General features: G+C 50.4%; 1 non-coding gene across 1 annotated transcript; it reads left to right on the plus strand.

Moving 5' to 3' along the window:
- Positions 1-24,075: 24,075 nt before the first annotated feature.
- On the plus strand, positions 24,076-24,151 carry TRNAG-ACC (transfer RNA glycine (anticodon ACC)). The gene has a single exon. It is a non-coding gene; the product is annotated as a tRNA-Gly (tRNA).
- Positions 24,152-24,512: the final 361 nt, after the last annotated feature.

The following is a 24,512-nucleotide window of genomic DNA, read 5'->3' on the forward strand; positions in this document are numbered from 1 at the left end:
CACCTTTCTGTGCATCCCACAAGCTGAGGAGAGAACCCCACAGGGCTGTGTGGGGCCAGATGACTGAAAGCCAGGGGAGGTAGGCAGGTGAGGGTCACTGATATGGGGGATCCAGAGGCCAGACATGACTGGGTACAAGCTACTACAACAGAGCCGTGACCCAATCGTGCAAGGTCCAGCTCTGGGGTCTCCCAGGACATCCTGCTCCCTTCTTCGGCTGGCTCCTCCCTTACCCCCTCTCCTGACCAAGAGAGATGAGACTTCTATTGCATGTGCTAAATGCTGAGCTGCGTGGTCCCAGTATGTCACTCATTTAAGTAAATAAGTAATTAGGCCCATTGTGTGAGTACTGCTATTCTCCCAGAAAACGGAGGCACAGAAAGGCTGAGCAACTTGCTCCAGGTCACACAGCTGGTAGTGAGAGATGGGGATTAAAGTCAGCCCATCCAAATCCAGATGCCACCCACTGAACTACCAAGCTCTCCTGATCCAATTTGCATTTGGGAGTTGTATCAGTTTTCCTGGGGCGATCTTAGGGAGGTCTCGCTAACGAAGTGGCTTAAATAGGAAAAACGTGTTGTCTCACAGTTCAGGGCAGCTGGAAGTCCAAGATCGACGTGGTCACCAGAGTTGGTTTCTTCCGAGGATGAGGACAGTCTGCTCTGGGTTCTCTCCTCAGTCTGTTCCGGGTTCTCTCCTCAGTCTGCTCTGGGTTCTCTCCTCAGTCTGTTCCGGGTTCTCTCCTCAGTCTGTTCCGGGTTCTCTCCTCAGTCTGTTCCGGGTTCTCTCCTCAGTCTGTTCCGGGTTCTCTCCTCAGTCTGTTCTGGGTTCTCTCCTCAGTCTGCTCTGGGTTCTCTCCTCAGTCTGCTCTGGGTTCTCTCCTCAGTCTGCTCTGGGTTCTCTCCTCAGTCTGCTCTGGGTTCTCTCCTCAGTCTGTTCTGGGTTCTCTCCTCAGTCTGTTCCGGGTTCTCTCCTCAGTCTGTTCCGGGTTCTCTCCTCAGTCTGTTCCGGGTTCTCTCCTCAGTCTGTTCCGGGTTCTCTCCTCAGTCTGCTCTGGGTTCTCTCCTCAGTCTGCTCTGGGTTCTCTCCTCAGTCTGCTCTGGGTTCTCTCCTCAGTCTGCTCTGGGTTCTCTCCTCAGCTTGTGGAGGGCTGTCTTCACGTTCACGTGCGATCTCCCTCTATGTGTCTCTGTGTCCAAACTTCCGCTTCTATAAGGACACTAGGCATATTGATAGAGCCCATCCTAATGACTTCATTTTAACTGATGACCTCTGTAAAAACTGTCTTCAGGCCCTGGCTGGTTAGCTCAGTGGATAGATTGTTGGCCTGGTGTATGGATGTCCCAGGTTCGATTCCTGCTCAGAGCACACAGGAGAAGCAACTATCTTCTTTTTTTCCCTCTCGCTCTCCCCCTTTTCTCCATCTTCCCCTCCCACAGTCAGTGGTTCAACTGGTTCGAGTGTTGGCCCTGGTGCACTAAGAATGGCTTAGTTGGTCCGAGTGCATTGGCCACAGGCACTAAAAATAGCTTGATTGATTCAAGCATTGGCCCCAGATGGGGGTTGCTGGGTGGATCCTGGTTGGGGTGCATGCATTAGTCTGTCTCACTATCTCCCCTCCTCTCACTTAAAAAAAATAAAATAAAAAACTGTCTCCAAATAAGACAGCAGTCCGAGGTACTCGGTGTTAACGCACCATGTGTGAATTTTGGGGGTAGGGGGGTGGGGAGGGCACACAGCTCAATCCAGACAGGAGCTAAGAGACTGTCTAAGGTACAAAGCACAGAATTTTAAGAGTGGACAAGAATGGTGAAGGAGACTTTTCTCTTCTCTCAGAATAGGACCTTAGTTCCCAATGTTGAAGCAATCAGCCTGAGGAACCCCTATTTTCTAAAGAAGCACTAGAACCTTACAGGACTTACCATGGAGGACAGAGCCACTCTCCTCAGCCGCGGACGGAGCCAACACAAGTCCACGAGGAGCGAAAGGCTCTGGACCCCACTGAGTCCAGCTCGAGACACCAGCGAGGAGGAAGGACATCAGTCCAAAGTAATAAAAGAAAACCTACAGGAAGTATAAAAAAAATCATCCTATAGTGAACAAAACTGGGGAATGGTGGCAGATATAACTGAGCCAATGTGTCGGTTTTCTGAGAGGGCCTCAGAGACTGTGTTGGTGCAGGTCTGCATGCTCTGCCTCTCAGCTCCAAATTCACCCTGTATTGCCTGCCTCAAATTCACCCTTTATTGCCTGCCTCTCATGAACAAAGATGAGCCCCAGGAAAATCAGCCAGGTCCAGCAGGGGCCCTGAAGGGACAGTGCGGGAAGAAGGGGCTTCCTTCCTGGTTCTGCGGGCGGCCCTGGGCAGCCCCCACCCCCACCTCAGGGCACTCTGGCCTCCCGGGCACCAGCCCCTCCCGGGCACCAGCCCCTCCCGGGCCCAGTGCCGACAGTCCCGCTGGGCAGCCAGAAGCTTCCTCCCGAGCTCCACTCAGTCGGTTTTATAGCAGATTGTCTGAAGAGACACTTCTTCATGGACAGATCTCCCCAGCGCCCCACAGGGCAGATTTCTGGCGAGTTAGTTCCCTGTGGCCTCTTTGCCGTTTAGTGAAGTGCAGCCCGCCTCCCCGACAATATCAGATCCCCCTCTGGTTCGGGGTCGGGGTGTCTTGGTTGGGGGCTCTGTGTCAGCCCGATGGGCCGTGGCTGCTCCTGGCCCCCGCGCCCTGTGCTCTTCAGGGTCTCCCTCACCTACGAGCCAATCCCTCACGACCCAACACCGCCCTAGGGAGTTATTCTGTATAGTAGGTTTCCCCTGTTCAAATGACTGTGTCACGGCTGTCTCCTGATTGAACCCTGACCGGGTGGTAAGCGGGACTTGGGGGTTGGCTTGGCCATGCCTCTTGGCTCTCTGTGGACGGAAAGCAGGGCGTTAGTAACCCAAGGATTGTAGCAATAGCGTCGCAACGACTCAGACAATCACCTGTTGTTCATTGCCAGGCAGTGGACGCTGAACTTGACTGGGTGACAGTCACAGCGACTACAAGAATTTGGAAGAGCTCCAGTGCTTTCTCTCGAGCGCACTTGAGCGCCTGCAAAGAGACGAGGACAGGCAGCGTCCTTCCGCTCGGAGCTCACCGGCGAGCTTCCAAGACGGCTCGGCTCGGGGAGGAGCTCTCGCTTCCTTGAGCTGCAAGGTTGATGTGGCTGGAAATCAAATCCCGAAGTTAATGATGCAGGTTGCTGAAATACAGCGACTAAGTTCACGGTCTCAGTGAGTTTCTCGTGAGGAGGTGAAGGCATTGGTTGGTAGAGGCGAGGATTCCGAGGCTCGGAGCGGGGCCGTCGGGGCAGACCCACACGGGACTGTCAGTCTGGATTCCCCATACCATGCCGAGCCTCCCTGCACAGGCGAGGTCACATTCCTGCTTGTGTCTGAAGAGACTGGCCCGCCTCTGCCGACACCCTGTGGAAACTCACCTGGAGCCCCAAAAGGGGTGCCCAGTGTCCTCAGGACCCGCCACAGCCATTCCCTGCTGCCACTGGACACACAACGAGGGTCCCTTCTCAGCATACTCCAGGTGGACAGGTGCCCGCTCCGACCATCGCAAGCTTAACCACCAAAAGGTTCGCAAGGCTTTGTTCATATGGGCAGCGACCCGGGCACCGTGGGTGGGAGTGGATGCCAAAGGTATCTGACCAGGAGGGAGAAATGTAACCTTAGGTTCCGCCAAATCTGACTGGCATGGCTGCGCCCACTAGAGATGTTGGCTTGTGTGAGCGTGTATTCATTATGTAACCAGTTACCACACATTTAGAGACACAAACTAACATCCTTTGATGATTTCACAGTTTCAGGGGGTCGTAGGCAACTAGACGTGGGTCAAGTGGGTCCTCTGCTCTTCAAGTCTCCTCAGAGACGACAATCAAGGTGTCGGTCAGTCCCGGGGTCACACCAGAGTCTGGACTGGGGAAGAACCTGGTTCCGAGCTCGCATGGCTGTTGGCAGAAGTCAGTTCCTTGCAGGCCGTTGGCCTGAGGGCCTCAAGGACGCACTGGCTGTGTGCTCATGGACCTCTTTAACACACGTCACTCTCTTGATCAAAACCTGCACACTGAGGAGGCAACAGAGACTGCGGCTGTGAGACAGTGGCCCGCGTCTTATGTAACCGAATCACAAAAGGGACGTCCCATGGGGCCTGCCATATTCTTCTGGTTAGAAGCATGTCGCTGGTCCCACCTGTACTCGGGGTGGGCAGACGGATTGTGTGAAGGTGTAAGCACCCCCGTGCCAGGTCACTGTGACCAGCCCTGCAGTCTGCTCCCTGCCGGCCGGAAGCGGCTCTAGCAGCTCAACCACAGTCAATCAGGTTGAGAGACCAGGGCACCCCTGGCCTGACGTGGAGGCGGGAGTGCAAAGGCTTACGTGGGTGGGACCGTTGGGTTTGGTCTAAAGAGTGAAACCTGCACACCCAGCCCTCATCTGTGTACTTCAGGGAGGCCCCAAGGATGTCCCCTCACCAGGGAACCGAGACAGGCTTCGGCGTCAGAGCACTGGCATCCCGGACTCCTCTGTGGTCGCCCTGGTTTTTACCAGGCATGAGCGTACAGGATGCTGCCACTGAGATGGTGCCCTGATTGCAGCTGGTGGACAGGTAACAGATGGACTCTTCGCTCAGGTCTGATTCACAGAGGGCCCCCCTGGTCCATAGACCCACATGGTGGCGATTTCCTAGTTCTTAAACATTGAATTGAAATAGACATATGTAGCCAGATCCCGTGGTGGCTTCCTGACCCACAAAGTGAGGTTCGATATGGATGGTGGGAAGCACTTGGGGGAACCCCTGGGGTTTCCCCTCCCCGCTACATAAGGGAGCAGGGGCAGTAAGACCTACTACACCCCTGTGTAACCCACTTGTTGTCCCGTGCAGATGGGACATGGGATGTTCCCACCAGCAGACGTCACAGTGGCTTCATTGTAAGGGAAGATGACCACCTGGCCACGTGGAAGCCCTTGAGGCCACACAAATAATAACTACTCTGTTGGCGGGAGTGATTGATCCTGAATGGTAGGGGAGTTGGGCGTCTGCTGTACAATGGGACATCCAGAGGGTTCTCTGGGGCATCTCTTGGTACGTTCATGCCCAATAGCAACGGTCGATGAAAAACTATACCAACCAAAACACATGAAGGGTGACTGAGGACTCGGTGTCTTCGGGAAGGAAAGTCTGGGTCTCTTGACCAGGTAGAGACCAGCTGAGGCTCCGGCTGAGGGCCGGGGAAGCACAGCACGGGCAGGGGGAGAAGGAAGTCACAGCTACCAACTAGGGCCCATGACTGAATGACTAAAAGTCGTCCCCTAGCAGCTCAGCCTGTTTCGCACTTGCTTGTTATGTTTATGTGCTCGGTTGTCCGCTGTCTCCTTCTCTCTCCTTCTTCCGGTTTTATTTTATATGCAAGCGGGTGGAGGCTAGCTTTGCAGTGTAGTCTGTAGGTGAGGAGTAACTCATATAGTCAGCAGTGGCCACAGTGGCTGCTGGCAGCTCATGTAGCCTTCTTTCCAGAGAGGAGGGTAAGAACTTGGTCACTTGTAAGATATATGGCTGGATCTTACTGGGTGGAAATATAAAGTCGAAGTGTAGAGATGGAAGTTGAGTAGCCAGAGGGGTGGAGTGTGCCCATTGTCAATTGATTGTAACCTCAGCTTCAAGTTTGCCCTTCCTTGCCCGACACATGAAAATGGAGCAGGCCCCTTTAAACATTTCTGCCTTTGCCTCCTGGCGCCACACCAAGCTTTGCCAGTGGAGGCGCTGGAGAGACAGCAGTGTGGGAGGAAGGGGCTTTCTTCCTGGCTCTGGCCCCCAGGCTGGGCGCCCCCTGCTGCATGCCAGCCTCACCTCACCGGGTTCCTTGCAGTGTGGGTGGCTTCTCCGGTATCCGACTCCTACAAAGCTGCCGGTCGGCTGTGCCCACTGGCCAGCAGCTTCCCCAGGGTCTCCAGGTGGTTTTGCAGCTGGTGGCCTCCAGCGAGACAGCTCCCCATCAAAGCCTCCTTTGCCACCCTACGGGGAAGATTTCCAGCAAGTTCCACTGTTGCGGCGCTGTAGCCACATCCTCTGAGCCACAGCCGTGCCCTCTCTGAGGACGTCAGAGCCTCGACGTGGGCCGGGGATAAGGGTGGGGTCAGTTTTCCTTGGGCACTCCTCAGGGAATGGCTGCTCCTTTATCTGCCATCAAGTTCTCTTCCCTTTTTACTGCCCAGTCTGTCACTAGTCCGAACCCCTCTGACCATCCGTTTATTAAACGTCGCTTGTTCAAAGCACACTACGTGGGTCCTGTCTTCTGACTGCAGTCTGGCCGACAGGCTGAACTGAACAGAGAGAAGGGACAGTGTCCCTCACAATGGTCTGGCTGCAGCCAGCCCTCACAGAGAGGCTGTGTGGGCCAGCGGGCACCCTTGGGCTGCAGCCGCAGAGGAGCCGCGGGCTCCGTCCTACTGAGCTGACATCCTGGGGTGGACAGACACCCCCGGGCGCAGACACAGACACACCAGGAGGCAGCAGAGAGCGGTGGGGGCCGGGAGGTGAGTCCGGGGGCTGCTTGCACACACAGACCCCGGCTGGCAGCGTGGCGTGCCCACGGGGGTTGTCCAGAGGACGCCGCCGTGAGGAGAGGACGTTGGTTCTGAGACGGAAGAAGCTGCAGGAGAGATGGGGGAGGGAGGGCAGGGAGAGGGTCCTTTCAGGGGCAGAAGTGGCCATTGCAAAGGCCATGGGGTGAACATCAATTTGGCTTTTTAAAATTGTTTTTCAAGAGAAAAACCAGGCCTTGCAGGGCCAGAAGAGGAGGTGGTGGGAAGGGAGGTCAGAGCAGAGGCAGGGGCCGGGCGGCGTGTGGCCCCGCAGGCTGGCTGGGGTGTTAGCTGAAGTCAGGAGAGAGCCCTGGAAGGTTTTGATGAGAGGCGTGGTAAGGTTGCTTCCAGAACCGAGGGCGCAGGGAAGTCTTGCGGCCCGTTTCACATCGTGTTGCGCCGTTTTACTGTCATCACCGTTGTGGTCATGACCGTCACCAGGGGCGCATTTTATTCCGACAGCCACGACTGTAGAGCTGTCTTCCCCACGAGCCTTCTCAGACCCTCCCGGGCACTGTCCCCTGGGCTCCTGCACTCCGTTCACAGCGCAGACCTCTGAGCCCTGCTCAGTCCTCTGCCTCCCTCCACGGCCCCGCTGGAAGGACAGCAGCATCCGGCCCAGCGGAGGCTGAAAAGATGAAGTGAGGACAGCTGATATGTATCCTGTACCAGGAGATACTTAGAGATGTTTAATCAAAGCTGCAGAAATAAAACCCAGTGAGAGAGGGCAGGCGGGAAGTGCTTCGAACTCCATATGGCAGAACAAGACCAAAGCCCAGAGAGGTAAAGAAACTTGCTCAGGATCACACAGCACATGGGTGGTTCAGACTCCAGGTTCTGTGCCATACACCCCCTGTGGAAGGGAAGGGGAACAGGACAGAAGCAGGGTAGATAGTTCCCTTGCTGATGAAGCTGGGGAAACTGAGGCCCAAGACCAAGATCACCGGCAAGGTGCCTTTCACATTCAAGTTGGCATGACCAGGAGTGACCGAGAACGAGCCTGGACTGCTGGGGATGGGGAGCCATGCTCTCTCGGTCAAGAGGGAGCAGAGCTAGAAAAATCATTGCAGGTGGATGAATTATTCACGGCCTCGTCGACCTCCTCAGGCCGGGATGGCCGAGAGCTCACTGCACAGTCCAGCGCATCTTATTACCCACGTGTACTGGCCTCTTCTTCTCTGCCTCGGAAGAGAGCGATTCAACATCATCAAACATGCATGTGGGTCGGCTGACACGGTGGCCACTCACACACTGGTGCTCCACGCTGCCCCGGAGGTCAGGGAGGACGCCAACCCGGGAACCGGGGACACAGCCGGGGAGGACTGGGTGGGGCGTGCCTCCCCTCTGGAGCCTGAAACGGGGGTCCCTACTCAGAGCAGTCTCACCTCGCCTTAATCTCAGGGGTGCCAGGAATGTACACTTTATCTTGCTAAAATGGAGATTGAGGTTGATTTTGATTACTTTTGCATACTGTTCTCATCTCAGTTGGTTTGGGGTCCCTGGAGGGGGGGTGTCTCTGCCCCTGGGGCTAAGGACTTGGAGGCATCTTGGGGTCTGGTTCGTGTCTGTGGCGGCCATCACAGATGACCACAAACTGGGAGGCTTAAAGCAGCAGAAATTTGCCCTGGCTGGGCAGCTCCACTGGTTAGAGCATCGTCCCGACATGCCCAGGTTCTAAGTTTGATCCCTGGTCAGGCATGTACAAGAATCAGCCAAGGAATGCATAAATAAGTGGAACAACAAATTGATTTCTCTCTTTCTCTCTCTCTCCCCCTTCCTTTCTTTCTCTAAAAATTAAAAAACAACCCTCAAACCCAGAAATGTATTGTCGTACAGTTCGGGAGGCCAGAAGTCTGAGATCTAGAGGTGAAGCTCTGCCCACCCTCTGGCCACCCTCGGCTGGGAGACACCTCGTTCCGATCGCAGCCTCCTTCCTCACAGGGGCGCCCCCCCCCCCGGGTTTCTCCTCTCATCAGGACCCCGTCATTGGACTTGGGGCCCCATCTACTCCAGCATGACTTCCACGCCACTTAGTCCTACCTACAATAATCATATCTCCAAATCAGGGTACATTCTGTGGTTCCAGAGGGACATAAATGTGAGGGGACACGGTTCACCCCACTCCAAGACCAGGGCTGGCACTCACAGATATGACCACAACCTAACTTGGCTTCTGATTTTTAGGTCACACAGGTGTCTGGACCCCAGTGTCTCTGGGTTCCTCTTGCCCGTGTCCCCACCTCTCTCTCTGTCTCTGCAGCCCCTCCGGGGACGTGGGAAAGTCGGAGGGGTTGGCCAAGACCCTTCTTCTTCCCAGGGGCAGCTCCCCTCGCCCCACTGCCCATGGCGCCCAGGCTCTATTAGGGGGCGGGGGCTCTCCCCTCTCAGGTAGGGGAGGACCCTCTGCTGTCAACGCCCCTCCCATAGCCCCTGGGTCCGTACCATCCTGAGCGCACCGACCCAATGCATGCACCTGGGACCTTCCCCGGCAGTGGCAGCGGAGTCCGCCCAGCCTCAGCACAGGGGCGCCCAGAGGCCAGGAAGTCCACATGCCCCCTGCCAGGTCAGCCCCCGCCGGTGACTCCGGCCCCCTCGTCCTCGAGGGGTCGGCTCAGCTGCAATCCCACTCAGCCCCCCCGAGATGCCTGTGGACGCGGCTCCAGGCACCCACTTCCTGGAGCGACTTTTCTAGAGCAGCTGCCTTTGCTGCCTCCCTGTCTCCCCACCCCAGTTTCTCACTCCTCACCTCACAGACAAGCTTCCCACGGGCACAGCCTTGTGGGGTCGGCTGCTGCGGACACCCTCGTGGACACAGGCGCCGACACCTGCCCCAACAAGTGTGGCCAGGTCCCTTCTCAGAGGCCCTGCACACCTCGGGTCTTTCCTGCCGGCTCGAGCGCCTCTCCTGCCCCACCAGGAGGTGGCTTCGGTCTCAGAAATTCAGAGTCTGACATGAATCTTGCCAGACACCCCCCTCCCCTTTTGCTCTATAGCACAGCATCCGGTGAAAGGGAGTCCCTGGGCCAGGGCACGCTCATCCACCTGGGAGTCTCTGCCCCGTGACAGGCTGGCATGAGCCATAATCTGATGTTACCTGTTTGTTCAACATTCATTCCTTCAGTCAACAGAAGTTGGCTGAGTGCCCACGTGGGACACGCATCTCCGCCGACACCGCGAACACAGACACGGACGAGACAGAAGTGAATCACCACACGTGTACTCATAATGACACGGCATTGAGAAGGCACAAGAGTGGGCAAGTCCACACCAGGCTTCTCACCAGGGAGGATCCAGGAGGCTCTCGGGGGCAGAAACCTCTAGAAGGATGTGATCAGGGAGAATGGCTGGGCGGGGGGTGCAGCTCAAGATGGGAGAGGCCCTTTCCGTTTACACTGGGGGGTGTCAGCGGCATCCAGACCTGACCTGATCACCGTGGCCTGATCACCGTGGCCTGATCACTGTGACCTGATCACCGTGGCCTGATCACCGTGACCTGATCACCGTGGCCTGATCACCGTGACCTGATCACCGTGGCCTGATCGCCGTGGCCTGATCGCCGTGGCCTGATCACCGTGACCTGATCACCGTGGCCTGATCGCCGTGGCCTGATCGCCGTGACCTGATCACCGTGGCCTGATCGCCGTGGCCTGATCGCCGTGACCTGATCACCGTGGCCTGATCACCGTGACCTGATCGGGGCTGTTTGCTCTTGCACCCAGCAAATGTTGACTGAGGTGCAACTCTGTGCCAGTTCTGCCCGAGGCCCTGGGGACACGCAGGTGACACCCAGGACCCGCCGTCACAGGCCTGATGCCGTGATGGGAAGACAGACATTTCTGAAGTATCTCCTGATGCGTTTTCCGCCTCCTTCCTCTCTTTACGGGTCTCTTCTGCCATTTGGCTTAGCCTTGAGGATGCTGGCTTTGGGAGGGGTGGAGATCAGGGAACTCCCACCTGACGGGGAGAGGAAGCTGGAATCCAGCAGGAACGGGGGGGGGGGGGGAGGCAGGGAAGATCCTTGAAACCCCCAGGGTAGTCTGCGAGCGTGGCCAGAGCCCAGGAGAGTACCCACGGAGCCACTCAGGGAAGGTCCACAAATGGCAAAGAGAAACGTCTCAGGTAAACCCCTGACTATGGCCTCCCACCCAGAAGGCAGGCCAGACCCTCGCCGCTGGGCCCACCAACACCTGGCCCACCTATCCTCTACCCAGAGGCCAGGTGAGCTATTAAAAATCTGAACCCCAGACTTCTCATCTCCAGCCTGGCATGTAAGACACTTGGACGTTGCCACTTGGTCCTAACAACCAGTTGAAAAGCTGAGCAAGCTCACAAGAACAACAGAAATCAATAACTCTTTTTAGACCCACAAGAAAAGTGAGGTCACTGTGCAGACCGCTGCTGCCATCAACACTGGGCACACTGACAGGGGAGCAGGGAGAACCACCCTTGGCGGGAGCAGGGAACGTCGCAGAAACCCGGGCTGTAACTGAGGAGGCGCCAGAGGCTGGGTGGGGATGAGTCTGAGAGGCGGAAACTCAGGGGGCAGCAGGCGGTCACAGAGGGCTCTCCGTCTGCCTTGGAGGTTCTGCCCGCAGCACTCCATCTGGTTCTGACCCGTGAAGATGGACGTAAGATTCTCCCCCGCCCCCTCCCGCCCGGTGCTTCCTGCGGGCCTGTGGGAGGGAAAGGGACCCTCCTGAAATACACCAGTGCCTGCGTTCTGCTCTTCCCAACAAGTCGGGCCCTCCTCCGGGGAAGCAAGTTAACCAGAGCCTCACCTGCTGGGGTTTCATCGGAGCCGGGCTGACCAGGGGGAAAGGGAGTACCCCGCGCCTGCCCACGCGAGCCGTCCTGGCCCACTTCAGGAGGAAGTACTGAGAAACACGGGTGGAGTTCCCAGAGGCACGGGCTCACGAAGAGATCGAGGCCTTCCCAGGGAACCACAGGACCCCTCCGCTCCTCTCCCTCCCCTCCCCCCACCCCCGGCCGCACTCCCTGAAGCCTTCCTTCCTTCTGCTCCCTCACGTCAGGCTATCAGGGGGGAAAAGAACATGGCAATACTAAAGAACATGCCTTATACTAAAAGGCAACAAACAAACAAACAAACAAAACAAAAAACACAGTTTGAAGAGACGGAACAAATATCAAAACCAGACTCGGATATGGCAGGGATATTGGCATTATCAGACCAGGAATTTGAAACGACTGTAATCAATAGGCTAAGGGCTTTCCTGGATGCATTACACAGATAGTACGCAAGACCAGGTGTGAATTGTAAGCAGAGAGAGAGAAATACTAAGGAAACAAAAAGGAATGCTAGGGATCAAACACACGGTAGCGGATACGACGGTGTCTGTGGGCCTTTGGTCGCTGGACGCGGCTGAGGAGAGAGTCTCCGAGCTTGTGGAGGTAGCGGGAGAACCCTTAGAAACCCAGAGAGAACCGGACGAACAAAGGAACAGAGCGTCTCGGAACTGGAGGACAGGCACAAGCGGGGAAACAGACATTTTAATGAGAATAACAGAAGGAGAAGAAAAGGAGAGAGCAGCAGGAAAACTATTTGAAACAATAATGACTGAATCTCCCCCAAATTAATGTCAGACACCAAGCCACAGCCCTAAGAAGTTCAGAGAATACCAAGCAGAATTTTTTTTTAAAAAAAATGTTTTTTAAACTTAGCCATTTCATTTTAAAACTACAGAAAACAAAAATTAAAAAAAAATTTTTTTAATTTAAAAAACGTGAAAGAAACCAGAAGGGTAAAGGACACTATCTGTAGAAGAATAAGACAACAAGGACACCCTACCTCTGAGAAGCCGTGCCAATAAGGAAAGAGTTGGGGGGAAATATTTAAAGTGCTGAGAGAAAACTCCCACAAATTTAAAACTCTGTACCCTGTGAAATTACTCCTCAGAGGCGGAGGAGAAATAAAGACTTTCTCAAACAAACAAAAAATTGAGGAAAGTGGGTGCCAGCAGACCTGACATCAAGAAATGTTCAAAAAAAAAGTCTTGAGAGAGAAGGAAAGTAATGTAGATCAGAAGCATAGGTCAACATAAATCAAGAAGGAGCGTAAGAGAAAGAATACGTGAAGGCAAAACGAAACATTTTACTTGTCTTTTTCTTAATTGATCTTAAAGATAATAACAGAGCCTGACTAGGCGGTGGTGCAGTGGATAGAGCGTCGGACTGGGATGCAGAAGACCCAGGTTCAAAACCCTGAGGTCACTGGCTTGAGCGCAGGCTCATCCGGCTTGAGCACGGGGTCACTGACTTGAGCGTGGGATCATAGACATGACCCTATGGTTGCTAGCTTGAGTCCAAAGGTCACTGGCCTGAAGCCCAACATCACTTGTTTGAGCAAGGGGGTCACTGGCTCTGCTGTAGCCCCCAGTCAAGGCACATATCAGAAAGCAATCAATGAACAACTAAGATGCCACAATGAAGAATTGATGCTTCTCATTTTTCTCCCTTCCTGTCTGTCTGTTTCTATCTTTCCCTTTCTCTCTCTTTCTTGTCACAAAAATAAGATAATAAATGATTCAAAATAATATCAACAATGCATTTGATCATACATGCTTTTGTACATATTTCTGTGTGTGATGTATATATATACATATGTATCTGTATGCTTATATATCAGTGAAATGGATGACAGTGACCGTGCAATAGATTGAAGGAAGGCACCAGGATTATTTTGTTATTATAAGGCACCTGTGCTACCCATGAGGTGGTAGAACGTTATTTGAAAGCAGATGTTGATTAACTATAAGTGTATGTTGCAAACTCTAGGGCAATCATTAACAAAGAAATATACTGATATGGTAAATAAAAAAAAGGAAGAAAAATTGAATTATATAAAGTGCTCAATTAAAACCACCAAAGATAGATTTGCAACAACATGGATGGACCTCGGGGGCTTTATGCTGAGTGAAAGCAGTTAGACAGAGAAGTACAAATACTTTAGAATCTCACTTTCATGTGCATCCTTAAAAAAGTCAACCTCATAGAAACGAAGTCAGAATGGTGGCTGTCAGGGCCCAGGGTGTCGGGGAAAAGGGGAGATGTATGTGACAGGGTGTATGCTTTCAGGTCTAAGAGGAATGAGTTCAGAGGATCTCATTGTAAGGCATGGTGATGCCAGCTAACAATGCTTATTGTATACTTGAAAGTTGCTGACAGTAAATCTTCAAAGTTCTCACAGTACACACAAAAGGTAACTGGGGGAGGTGACGGAAGTGCTAACGAACTTGATGGTGCTAATCATTTCACAGTAAATACAAACATCAAATCATCAAGTTGTGTCCCTTTATGTTATTCAATTCTATTTGTCAGTAATAGCTGAATAAAGCTGGAGGGGGGAAAGAATTGTTACTTTAACACATACATCACCAATATCTCAAGTACTTACCATTTATTTCCTAATAAAAAAAAAATGGCCCTGGCCAGTTGGCTCAGTGGTAGAGCGTCGGCCTGGCGTGCAGAAGTCCCAGGTTCGATTCCCGGCCAGGGCACACAGGAGAAGCACCCATCTGCTTCTCCACCCCTCCCCCTCTCCTTCCTCTCTGTCTCTCTCTTCCCCTCCGCAGCGAGGCTCCATTGGAGCAAAGATGACCCGGGTGCTGGGGATGGCTCCTTGGCCTCTGCCCCAGGTGCTAGAGTGGCTCTGGTCGCAACAGAGTGACGCCCCAGAGGGGCAGAGCATCACCCTCTGGTGGGCAGAGCGTCGCCCCCTGGTGGGCGTGCCGGGTGGATCCCGGTTGGGCGCATGTGGGAGTCTGTCTAACTGTCTCTCCCCGTTTCCAGCTTCAGAAAAATAAAAAAATAAAAATTCCCACAAAAGGCAGAAAAAGAGGGGAAGACCAAAAATAGAAATGAAGAACAATGGCAACAAATATAAGACTAACAAATGTGGGAGCTATTAATCCAGTGATACTAATAATCATGTTGAGTGTCAATAATTTAAATGCACCAATTAAAAGACAGATTCGTAGCATGGTTCAAAAAATAAGGACCAATCATATGTTTTCTGAAAGAAACACACTTAAAATATAATGGTATAAATAGATTAAAAGTAAATGAGCTCTGGCCAGTTGGCTCAGTGGTAGAGCGCCAGACCTGTGTATAGATGTCCTGGGTTCAATTCCCAGTCAGGGCACACAGGAGAAGCAAACATCTGCTTTTCCACCCTTCTCCTTCTCCCTCTCCCTTCTCTCTCTTTATCTCTCTCTTCCCCTATAGCAGCCATGGTTCAGTAGGAGCAAGTTAGCTCCAGGCACTGAGGATGGCTCCATAGCCTCCTCTCAGGTGCTAAAATAGCTTGGTAGTTGAGCAGTGGAGCAGCAGCCCCAGAGGGGCAGAGCATCACCCTGTAGAGGGCTTGCTGGGTGCATCGCAGTCAGGGTGCATACAGGAGTCTGTCTCTGCCTCTCTGCTTCTCACTTAAGAAATAAATAAATAAATAAGTGGAGAAAAACATAACATGCTAACACTAATCAAAAGGAAACAGAAGTAGCTATATTCATTTCAGACAAAGCAAATTTAAAAGTAAAGAGTGTAGAAATTTTTTAAATGGCATTACATAGTGATAAAGTAGTCAATTCTCCAAGAAGACAAAATAATCCTTAATATGTATGTGCCTGAAAAAAGAGAATCAAAATATATGAGGCCCAAACTGATAGAACTTCAAAGAGAAATAGATTAATTCACTATCATAGTTGGAGCCTTCAACACCCCTCTAATAGAAATGGACAGAATGAGAAGGCAGAAAATCAGTAAGGACATAGATTAATCAATGGGATAAAATTGACATCTATAGAGGACTACTTTATTCAATAGTCGTATATTACACATTATTCTCAAATTCACATGAAATATTCACTAAGATAGAGCACATTCTGGGTATAAGATACACCCTAACAAATTTTGAAAAATAGAAATCATGCAATGTCTGCTCTCAAACCACAATGGATTTAAACTGGAAATCAATTTTTTAAATGAATACTAGAGAGTCTAACCAGGCAGTGGTGCAGTGGATAGAGTGTTGGACTGGGATGTGGAGGACCCAGGTTCAAAACCTTGAGGTCGCCAGCTTGAGCACAGACTCATCTGGTTTAAGCAAGGCTCACCAACTTGAACCCAAGGTTGCTGGCTTAAGCAAGGGGTCACTCAGTCTGCTGTAGCCCTCCAGTCAAGGCACATATGAGAAAACAATCAATGAACAAATAAGGTGCCACAACGAAGAATTGATGCTTCTCATTTCTCTCCCTTTCTGTCTGTCTGTCCCTATCTGCCCCTCTCTCTGTCTCTCTCTCTCTCTGTCTCTCTCTCTCTGTCTCTCTCTCTCTCTCTCGCTGTGTGTCACACAGACACACACACAAAAAATGAATACTAGAGTGTCTCAAAATACTTGGAGATTGAACAACATACTTCTAAATAACACATAGGTCAAAAGAGAAATTTAAAAATATTTTGAACTAAGTGAGAATGAAAACACAACTTATCAGAGTTTGTAGGATGCAGCAAAAGCAGTACTTGGAGGAAAATTTATAGCATTAAATGCATCTATTTAGAAAAGAAGGAAAATCTAAAATCAATTATCTAAACTTCCACCTTAGAAAACTAGTGGAAGAAGATAAAATAAAATCTAAACCAAGCTTAAGAAAAGAAATAATAAGAATTAGAGCAGAAATCAATGAAATTGTAAACAGAAAATCAATAAAACCAAACCTGGTTCACCGAAAAGATCAATCAAATCAATAACCCCCAGTCAGGGTAACTAAGGAAAAAGAGAGAACTCAAATTACTAATATCAGAAAGAAAAGATCCAAGATGGTGGCAGAGTAAGTGGATGTTACACTCACCTCCTCCCAGGACCAAACTGGAAGTTACAACTCAATTAAAGAACAGTCATCCTGAATAACCAATTCAAGATGAAGTGAAGAGGAGTTTTATAACCAAGGATTCACAGAAGAAGCCACATCGAGTCTGGTAGGGAAGGCAGAGATGCTAAAAGAGCTGGCCCTGCTCCCACAAGGGGTGACTGAGGTTCCAGAGGGATATTTCACCTGCAGAGGGGTTCCACTGAGAAGTGTAGAGCCTATACCCCAAGCTAGGCCCCCAGCCCAGAGCACTAGAGCTGGGAAAAGGTGCCCACATAGCATTCAGGTGTGAAAACCAGTGACATTTCTGTCTGCCAGAAAGAAGCAGGAGTCCGCAAAGATGTAGGCAGCCTCGTACAGGGCCAGTGCACACAATCTTGTTCACAGCTACTTATCCTGGGCCCCAGCAGAGGGAGGACTGAGCAGACTAGAGTTGCGGGAGGAGAGTCTGGGATTTGTGGCTCTGAGGAGAGACACGGGGGCATGAGGGGGAATAGCCACCAGGATCCCTGAGCTGAGTCCTCCAGTATTGCAGTCACCATCTTTCTTGGGAGGAGTGCTCCCCTCCGTTCAGCACCAGCCCGGGGGAATACAGTTGCCCCCCACTCTGGACTCCCTCTCATCCCCACACTGTGGATATTGGGCCCGTCATAGGAGTCAGTGGTCTTGGCCAGGCAGTAGAGTTCCGGACAAACTCAGAAGGTCACAGTGACTCAGGTGTCTGGCTTTGAGGTGGAGGTCATGCCCTGCACGTTCCCATGCATCTGACTGGTGCTTCCTCCTTCTGGAGATGCAGCAGAACTCCCTCTCAACTGCTGACAGACCCACACACCACATGCTGGGCTCCAGTGGCCCCACCTGTCTGACTATTCATGGCTCTACCCTGCTGAGGTTGGTGCTGAATCCAGGACAGACTGAAACCAGTGGCTCTGGGGTGAGGGCCATACCCACCCCCTCCTGAGAGTCCTTTCCGGCACCTCCTCCTCAGGGGTGACCCACCAGCCTATCCTCCTGATTCCACAAGAGGCTCTTTCAGTGATTGAGCCTAATGAACAGCAGGCAGGTGAAGGCATCCAAAGGTGGATCTTGGGGTGCCTTGGGACTTTGGCTGACCTGCCCCTGGGCCTAGTGCTGGTAAAAGCCAGGCTTGGTGTGCACTTTGGTTCTTCCTATGTGCACCTAAGCCTAGCAGAGGCAGCTACAAATGGTGGATCACTTGTAGCTCCAAACAGGTTGCTGAGGACCAATCATAAGCAGCGTCTTACGTTGGCCTGCATTCCTAAGCTCACTTTACAAGACCAGCATTTTCCTAATTCCCAAACCAGATAAAAGCACTATAAAGAAAGAAAATTATAGGCCAATATCCCTAAAGAACATAGATGATAAAATTCTCAACAAAATATTAGGAAACTGGATCCAGCAATACATTAAAAGGGCCATACACTGTGACACATGGAATTTATTCTGGGGAGGCAAGGCTGGTATAACATCTACAAATCAATACACGTGACTCATCATATAAACACAATGAAGGCTAAAAATCACATGATCATATCCATAGATGCGGAAAAGGCATTTGATAAAATCCAGCACCCATTTATGATAAACACTCTCAGCAAAAAGAACAGAGGCAACATGCCAGAACATAACAAAGGCCATAGATGACAGACTCACAGCCAACGTCATACTCAGTGGGCTAAAACTACAAGCATTTCCCTTAAGATCAGGAACAAGACAGGGATGTCGCTATCACCACTCTCATTCAATATATTACTGGAAGTCCTGGCCATAGCAATCAGACAAGAAGAGGAAATGAAAAGCATTTGATTTGGAAAGGAAAAAGTAAAACTGTCATTATTTTCAGATGACATGGTAGTGAATATAGAGAACCCTACAGATCCACCAAAAGACTGCTCCAGTAAAGCAGCAGGATACAAGATAAATATCCAGAAATCAGCTGCATTTTTATATACCACTAACAAACTACCACAATGGGAAACTAAGAAAACAATCCCATTCATAATTGCTTCAAAAAGAATAAAATACCTAGGAATAAATTGGACCAAGGATGTAAAAGACCTGTAATCAGAAAATTAGAAGACACTGAAGAAGATACAAATAAGTGAAAATATATACCATGTTCATGGATAGAAAGAATTAACATCATTAAAATGTCCATACAACCCTAAGCAATCTATAGATTCAATGCAATTTCTATCAAGATACCAATGATATATGCTATAAAATTAAAACAAATATTTCAAAAATTTATTTGGAACCACTAAAGACTCCAGATAGCAACAGTGATCTTGAGAAAGGACACAAAGTTGGAGAAATCATACTACCTGATATCAAACTATACTACAAGGCTACAGTAACAAAACACCACGGTACTGACAGAAAAAGAAACAGATATATATATATATCAATGGAACAGAATAGAGAGCCCAGAAATAAACCCACACCTTTATAGTCAATATCAGACAAAAGAGGCTAGAATATGCAATGGGTAAAGATGGTATAGTCAATAAATGGTGTTGGAAAAAATGGACAAATACATGCAAAAATATGAAATTGGACCACTTTTTTACACCATACACAGAAAAAACTCAAGATGCATTAAAGACTTAAATGTCAGACCTGAAACCACAAAAATTCTAGAAGGAAACATAGGCAGCCACACCTCGGACATGTCTCAAAGCCATATTTTCCTCACATGTATCACCTTGGACGAGGGAAACAAAAGAAAAAAATTAACAAATGGGACTACAGCAAACTAAAAAATTTTTGCACAGCAAAGGAAGCCATTGACATGATGAAAAGACAGCCCACTGAATGGGAGAGCATATCACTGACACATCTGATAAGGACTTGTAGCCAAAATTTATGAAGAACTTATAAAATTCAATATAAAAAAAACCCCCAAAACTAATCCAATTAAAAATGGGGAAAGGACCCTAATAGAGACTTTTCTAAAGAGGACATACAGATGGCCAATAGACATATAAAAAGATGCTCAACATCACTAATCAACAGAAAAATGCAAATTAAAATCACAATGAGATACCACCTTATACCTGTCAGAATGGCGCTCATCAACAAATCAACAAACAAGCATCTGTAAGAGAAAAGGGAACCCTTATACACTGTTTGGTGGGAATGCAGGCTGGTGCAGCAACTATGGAAAGCAGTATGAAGTTACCTCAAAAACTTAAAAATGAAACTGCCTTTTGACCCAGTGATCCCACTTCTGGGACTATCTCCTAGCAATCCCAAAACTCTTAATTCAAAAGAATACATGCACCCCTGTGTTCATGGCAGCATTATTTACCATAGCCGAGATCTGGAAACAGTCCAAGTGCCCATCAGTAAATGACTGGATTTTTTAAAAAAGCTGTGGTACATTTATTTACACAATGAACTACTACACAGCCACAAAGAAGAAGAAAATCTTACCTTTAGTGACAGCATGGATGGGCCTGGAGAGCATTATGCTAAGTGAAGTAAGCCAGTCAGAGAAAGACAAGTACCATATGATTCCACTCCTGTACAGAATCAAATGAACGAAATGAACTAACAAACAAATTAGAGACAGACTTGTACATAGAGAGCAGGCTGATGGCTGTCAGGGGAGGGGAGGGGAGGGGAGTGGGATTGCGGGATTCACCAAAAAAAGGACAAAAAAAAAAAAAAAAAAGGAAAGCAAAAGAAAAGAAAAACTCATGGGCCTGGATAACAGTGTGGTGAGTGCCGGGCCAGGGGGAGGTAGGGAGGGCAGAGGGGGTAGATGGTGATGGAGGGAGACTTGACTTGGGGGGGTGAACACACAGCACGTTGTACGGAGATGTGTGGTAGAATTAGGCACCCGAAACTTGTGTCATTATGTTAACCAGTGTCACCCTAACAGATTCAATTTAAAAATACAGAATGTTCTTTAGAGTAGAAACAAAAGAGAAAGAAAGAAAGGAGAGCGGGGTCATCCTCATAGATCCCATAAACATTAAAAGGATTGTGAGGGAATACTGTAAACAACTCTATACCCACAAACGTGGTATCCTACACAAAACGGACCAATTCCTTAAAAGACACCATCTGCCAAAACTCACACAAGAAGAAACAGGCCATCTTAAAAAGCTTGTATCTATTAAAGAAATTGAATCAATAATTAATAACCTTCCAAAACAGGAAGTACCAGGCCCAGATGGGTTCACTGGTGATTTTTACCAAACACTTAAAGAAGAAATTACCCCAAGCCTCTATAATTTCTTTCAGGAGATAGATGCAGAGGGAATGCTTTCTAGCCTATCTTAGGAGGCCAGCAAAGACGGTACAAGAACAGTAAGCCACAAACCAGTATCTCTCATGAACACAGATGCAGAATCGGTCAACAAGATTTTAGCAAATCAAACCTAACAATGTAGAAAAAGAATAATAAACCACAACCAAATGGGATGTATTCCGGGTATTCAAAACTTTTTGGACACTTGAAAATCGATTAATGTAATTCATCACATCAACAGACTTTAAATAATTACATGATTGTATCGACAGATGCAGGAAAAAAGCATTTGACAGAACCATATAAAACTCAGAAAACTAGGATTAGAGGAAAACTTTCTCAACTTGGTAAAAACCATCTACAAAATAAACCTATAGCTAATGTCATACTTAATGGTGAGAAATTAGAAGCTTTCCCAATAAGATTGAAAAATAAAAAACAAGGCAAAGATGTCCCATCTCACCACTCTTTTTTTTTGTTGTTGTTATAGGGACAGAGAGAGAGAGAGAGAGAGAGGGACAGATAGACAGGAATGGAGAGAGATGAGAAGCATCAATTCTTTGTTGTAGTACCTTAGTTGTTCATTGATTGCTTTCTCATATGTGCCTTGATGGGTGGGTGGGGGGCTACAGCAGACCAAGTGATCCTTGCTCAAGCCAGCGACCTTGGGCTCAAGCCAGCGACCCTGGGCTCAAGCTGGTGAGCCTTGCTCAAACCAGATGAGCCCACACTTAAGCTGGCAACCTTGGGGTTTCGAACCTGGGTCCTCTACGTTCCAGTCCGACGCTCTATCCACTACGCCACTGCCTGGTCAGACTCACCACTCTTTTTCGACATCATACTGGATATTCTAGCTAATGCAATAAAACAAGAAACTGAAATAATAAAAGGTATACTGATTGGGAAGGAAGAAATTACTGTCTTTTTCACAGCTGAAACGAGTGTTCATTTAAAAACAAATCCAAAAGAACTGACCAAAAACTCCTAGAACTAATAAGCATTTATTTCAAGGTTGCAGGACACAAGGTTAATATACAAGAGGCAATTGCTCACTTACACCCAGTAGGAGGAGGCCAGTCAGAGCAGGGGAAGGCCAGCACCAAGGGTGCGGACGGTGGCCGAGACTGAGGCCCCGCAGGCAGAGTGGGTGAGTGCCCAGGACATGGTGAGAACAGGTGTGCGTTGCCTCCAGTCGTGCCCCTGGAGGTGGGCCGGAGTGGGGAGGGGTGGGGCCCAGCCTGAGGAGGGCAGACCCAATCGGCACAGCATGGTTTGACTCCCCAGTCACCGCAGACCACACACCCTGCTGGGCCTGGGCTTTCCCTCCATCCACGGGCCTCTCTGGGCCCTGGGGGTCCTGGGAATTCTCTGGAGCCCGGCAGGGGGCTCCTGGTGCAGATAACACCCCCCCCCAGGAGAAGGACCTGCACACTTCAGTGAAACCCAGACAGGGAAGCAACGGGTCTGTCTTTCTGCTCGCACGAGACGGGGCAGCAGGGATTTGCAACCTTGGCTGTTGGTGTCCAAGGGAAATTGGGCTCGGAGTGGTCAAGGGCATCACTCCTCAGGCTGTGTCTGGTCAGCCCAAGGCACTAGGGGACACAGGCTATGAGCTCAACAACCTAAGCTTGGGTGGTGGCCCTGCGTCTCTGAGCCAGGTGATCTGGACATGTCCTCTCAGCTCTGTGAGCCTCTGTGTCCTCTCTTGGTGGGCCCCCTGTGGTCATGTGTCCCCACAGCTTCCTGCCTCTCCACTCACTCTTGGATCTGAGAACTGGTTCAGCTCTCAGCTGTCCAGGCACAGAGTGAGTGAGTGAATGAATAAACGGCAACAATAATAGCAACTTGCAGAAATGAATGAATGAACAGCAACAATAATAGCAACTTGCAGGAATGAATGAATGAACGGCAACAATAATAGCAACTTGCAGGGAAGGCGTGGCTATGCCCTGGGAGGCCCAGGAGGACAGGTCGAGCATCACAGGAAGCAGGTGCCTAATCCCTAATCAACGTCTGTCCTTCCCTGTTCCGTTCTTTTTATACCTTTCACATTTGTCCCGGGACTCTGTCTGAGCTTAGCATTCAGGTCTGGCCTCCTGACTTCTGCCCACCACTCCCAGCTGGTCATTCACTGTCCAGTCACCCCCCAAGGGTCCAGCTTCCAGGCACACCCTGGTGACATCACCAGGGACCCTGCCACCACCTCAATTCTCTGGTCTCCTCATGCTGTGGCGGCACAGGAAAATGGAAGTGGCCAGGGTGAGTAGTTGGGAATGAGGAAGCTTAAGGTACTTTGCAAGAACTCCCTGGAAACTCCCAGCCCAGACCCTGAGTCTTGCCACTGCCATACCCCACGACACCCTCTGCCCCTCTCGTCTGCCCAGTGAGGAGTGTGCCAGGCAGGGCATGTGCTTGTCTGCACCCCCTGGCAGCCCCCCACAACCTGGGCTGCAGTCTGTCTGCTCCAGTGCCTGGAGCCCGTGGACCCTGTGGCCTTCCATGCAGACCACCAGACAAGGAAAGCAAGGGTCCAGGGCGATGTGTCGTCTGCCCCACGGCTGGGCCGTGCTGGCTGTGCATGTGGGCTTCCCAGTTGTTCGCACCTGGGTTTAAAGCTAACCCCCACCTCAGTTTTCTCACCTACAACCTGGAGGGAAGGATACCTTCCTCGTGGGCAGCAGAGAGGGTGGGCTGTTCCTCTACTCAGTTGGTGTGTACTGAGCACCTACGGTGTGCCAGGTGCTGGCCCGGAAGCCGAGGACACACCAGTGAACAAGACAGAAGAAAAGAACCTGCCCTTGTGGAATGTACATTTCACCCGGGGAGGCAGAAAATAAACGATAGGCTCTGGCCAGGAAGCTCAGTTGGTTAGAGTGTTGTCCCAACATGCCGAGGTTGCAGGTTCCATCCCCAGTCAGGGCACACAGAAGAGTCAACCAATGAGGGCATGGACGGGTGGAACAAGAGGTCGATGTTTCTTCTTGCTTTGTCTCTCTCTCTCTCTCCCTTTCACTCACTCTCTAAAAATCAATCAATAAATAAAAATTTTAAGAAAATAAACAATAAATCAAAAAGCATTGAAATGCCAGGTGCTGGTAAATACTTTGAAGAGAAGTGCATCGCCTGAAACGGGGTGGGGTAGGGGTGGGCATCACTGATCTATATACCCCTTAAATCAGTGTTTCCCAACCTTTTTTGTGCCATGCCCCACCTTAACCTTTCTAAAATTTTTATGTCCCCCCCTATGTAACATACATAATTTTTAACATTAAAAAATTGATTTGGCCCTGGCCGGTTGGCTCAGCGGTAGAGCATCGGCCTACCGTGCGGAGGACCCGGGTTTGATTCCCGGCCAGGGCACACAGGAGAAGCGCCCATTTGCTTCTCCACCCCTCCACCGCGCTTTCCTCTCTGTCTCTCTCTTCCCCTCCCGCAGCCAAGGCTCCATTGGAGCAAAGATGGCCCGGGCGCTGGGGATGGCTCTGTGGCCTCTGCCCCAGGCGCTAGAGTGGCTCTGGTCGCAACATGGCGACGCCCAGGATGGGCAGAGCATCGCCCCCTGGTGGGCAGAGCTTCGCCCCTGGTGGGTGTGCTGGGTGGATCCCGGTCGGGCGCATGCGGGAGTCTGTCTGACTGTCTCTCCCTGTTTCCAGCTTCAGAAAAATGGAAAAAAAAAATTGATTTGTTCACTTAATAAACATAAATGATAGGTTCTAGGAAG

This window comes from Saccopteryx bilineata, chromosome 4 (genome assembly GCF_036850765.1).
Source record: "Saccopteryx bilineata isolate mSacBil1 chromosome 4, mSacBil1_pri_phased_curated, whole genome shotgun sequence".
NCBI lineage: Eukaryota > Metazoa > Chordata > Mammalia > Chiroptera > Emballonuridae > Saccopteryx > Saccopteryx bilineata.